The sequence below is a fragment of the Henckelia pumila genome, chromosome 4, assembly GCF_033568475.1.
Source record: "Henckelia pumila isolate YLH828 chromosome 4, ASM3356847v2, whole genome shotgun sequence".
In the NCBI taxonomy this organism is placed as follows: Eukaryota; Viridiplantae; Streptophyta; class Magnoliopsida; order Lamiales; family Gesneriaceae; genus Henckelia; species Henckelia pumila.
In genome coordinates, this window is record NC_133123.1 from 139,785,510 (window position 1) to 139,789,090 (window position 3,581).

Consider the following 3,581-nt stretch of genomic DNA (forward strand, 5'->3'; position numbering starts at 1 on the left):
ATTTAAAGAGTTAAATTTAATGAACAAAGAAGTTGTACTTCTTATTTAAGAGTAGAGGAGTAAGATTTCCTAAAATGACATAGGGATGGGCATTTTTGGAAATCACTGAATTCGGATTCAGAAAAATTTATCTTGACTTTAAAAGGTGCAGAAATGGTTTCTGTGCACATTGGTGAAATCGGTTTATCAATCGGAGTCATGATGAATTTTATATTAATTTCTGAACATGCGGGCTTTGCTTGTCGGGCTTGAACTTATGACTAATGGGCCCTAAGCTGTTAGCGGTCTATATTATAAATAAGTTATTGCAGTACAGAAATTACACACAACAGGTCACAAAATTATTTTCAAAAAACCCTATTTTTCTAAGTGTGGCCGCCGCCCCCCTCCCCTCTGCTCGGAAAAATCCAGTCTGTGAATTTTGAATTACAGTCTGGTTTAACGGATCAAATTCGTTAATTCTCTTCGTAGAAACTTCTGATAGATTTTCTAGTGCAATCTATCAGAGGGATTAATTATCCGTTCGTGGACCTGATTGAAGAACAGTTCGTCCATTAGTTCCAGGGATATACAACAAGAGCAGAGAAATCTGTTGGTGTCCATAATCTCGATTCGAGATTGGAGGTAAAAATTTATAATTGCTATTTAATTTTTACACACACAATTTAATCGTAAAGTTTTGATACCCATTATGGAATCGTTCCATATAAAAATTTTAAACTTCCGCTGCACCGGGTATCAATACTGATTGATCTGATCGCCGTTCTCCAACACGTTTTTGGTATTGAGTGAAGCCTTGGCTTGTGAATGATCGTGGTTGTTGATCAACTCTTGTATTCGTACAGATTCGTTGGAGTGTGTCGAGCCCTGTGTTAGCAGCATTGTTCGTCGAGAGTTGGACGAAGAACGGTAAAGAGATTTCCTTGAACCGTTGTTTGTTGTTTAGGTTGTCTAGTTGTTGATACAATCTTTTGTTGTAGCTTGTCCGGAGTTGGATCTACGGCATTGAAAGGTAAAAGCAATCTTTGTAGCGGGATAGCATACTCGGGACAGTTGGTTCTTGAGTTTCCCTTGAAATCACATATTGCATTGATACTGGTTCTAGTTTATGGAACATGTATTTTGTTGATTATTTGAATGAATTATATGGCTAAGTTCCTTTTGTTTCTATATGCATTCATATTGAGCCAGCACTATTGTTTCGATGGGCATAACAGCCTTTTGTTAGACGTTTGGGAGCTATATTCGAGTGGCCTAGGACGTAGTCGTTGCGCCTAGTGCTAGCATACTCATTATAGTTGCTCAAAGTCTAGAGGAGTGGGATACGTGACACCACCTCGATTGGGAGAGTCGGTGAGTCGTCACGTGATCTCATCCTCGGGATCCCAAAAGCACAGCAGCAATCCTTTGTTATCAGATTTGATATCCCGGTTTAAAGACATGCATTTCATTACGTTGTTATTGATTTTGTTGTTGTCTTGGAAGCATGTTTATTGTTGCATTACTTGATATGTTGCTTTTACTGGGATTATCATTCTCACCGGTTATCCGGCTGTTGCTTTGTTTTGTATGTGTACTTGGCAACAGGAAGGGCAGGATCAAGTCAGCATAGACCTGGTTAGCGTCCAGAGCAAGAGATAGAAGTGAGACTCGTTTAGAAGTCGAATCAGCATGTCAACCTAGTTATGTTTTGCGATCATGTTTAGTCATTCGAACTTCTCGTATATGTTTTGTAAGCAAGAAACGATGTAGGTGCTATCGAATTGAATGTTGCTCTCCCCTAAACCTTTCTTGTATTGTTATTGGAATATCAAATACGCTTAATGCAAGTGTTTAGGTTTTGATTAAGTTTATTACAGTGCCTTAACTTTTCTGGGCGAGGGGACGGCTCGGGCGCGCGGCCTCTTTGCGAGGTATGAGCGCGGGCGCGCTTCCTTTGGCGCGGGCGCGCTGGGATTTGCGGGGCATAGGCGCGGGCGCGCGAGCCTCCTTTTAAAAATATATATATATATATATATATTGGGTTCTTGATTACTTATCGCTTGTTGTCTGATATTAGTTGATTAGAAACGAGGTCTCACATTAAGTGGTATCAGAGATTTAAGATTCTTGGTCGAACTAGAGTGAGCGGGTAGATCGAGTCTGCGTGTATTGACTCCTCGCATGTGTTTGAATTATTTTAACTGTGTACTTAATTCAATGCGAGCATGATTTATTATTGAGAATTATTGAATTACATGGTTATGTGATTTAATTTATAAAGCATGATCTACTTGAGATATAACTGTTTCTGTTACCGACTGGTATCCGGTATTCCAAGCGGTTGTAAGGGCACTGATTGTAGCGATTGAGATATCTCGTGTCCTAACCTTTGATTATCAGATGGGTCCTCGTCGAGTGATAAACAGAAACACACCGCCAGTTATCCCTGCGACTGAGCAGGCTAGCACTGAAGTTGATCAGTTGGATGCTTCAGCAACGCCTATGGAAACCTTGCTGAAGAGGTTTCAGTCGTTCAATCCGCCGTTATTGATGGGTTCAGAAAATCCAGTTGACTACGAGAGTTGGTTGGATGATATTGATCAGCTGTTCGATTCCATTGATTACACAGATAACTGCAGAATCAGGTTAGTCATTCATCAGCTACGTGGGGTTGCTAAGAGCTGGTGGATCATGACAAAGAAAGCAATGGAGAGTAGAGGTACGGAAGTTACTTGGACTCTTTTTAAATCTGAGTTTTATAAGCGGTTTTTTCCTATCTCGTATCGCAAAGATAAGGGAGCAGAGTTTGCCAATCTGAGGCAAGGGAATCTGAACATTGAAGAGTACGTGGCTAAGTTCGATAGTCTGTTGCGTTTTGCACCGCTAATTGCCGGAGATGAAGAAGCTAAGGCAGATCAGTTCATCAATGGTTTGAACCCCGACGTCTTCACATTGGTAAACACCAACAGGCCTAACAACTTTGCGGATGCTATGAATTACGCAAAGGGAGCGGAAGCAGGCTTGTGGAGGCAAAGAGGTAACCAGGTAGCACCTCAACAACAGAGGCAGTATCAGAACCCATCATCTCAGTATCAGAATCAGTCACCGCAGCATCAGAACCAGTAGCAAAGGTATGAAGGTGGAAATAGTGGGGGAAGCAGAAAAGATCAGTACAAAGCAAGAGGTAAATAGTTCAAAAGGCAGGGGAACAGTTCGTCTAGTTCCAGTGGTTCGAAGCAATTCCGTTCAGGACAGAGTTCTGGATCTTCAGCCATGTACTGCAGCAAGTGTGGGGGAAGACACTCACCGGATCAGTGTGTGGGAGTCTTCGGTAATTGTAACACCTGTCAGCAACCGGGACACTTCTCTAAGGTGTGCCCACAACGTAACAGAGATAGAGCTCAGAGTGGGAGTTCGTCTAGACCTGCAGCTCAGCCGGAGAGGCAGTCGTCTGCAGTGCACTCTTTCCAACCTCAGCAACAGCAAATAGACAGGGAGGTAGCACTAGTGCAAACCAGCCTCCGAGACAGCAAGCACGAGTCTTTGCTCTGACAGAGGATCAGGCTCAAGCAGCACCTGATGATGTTATAGCAGGTAAC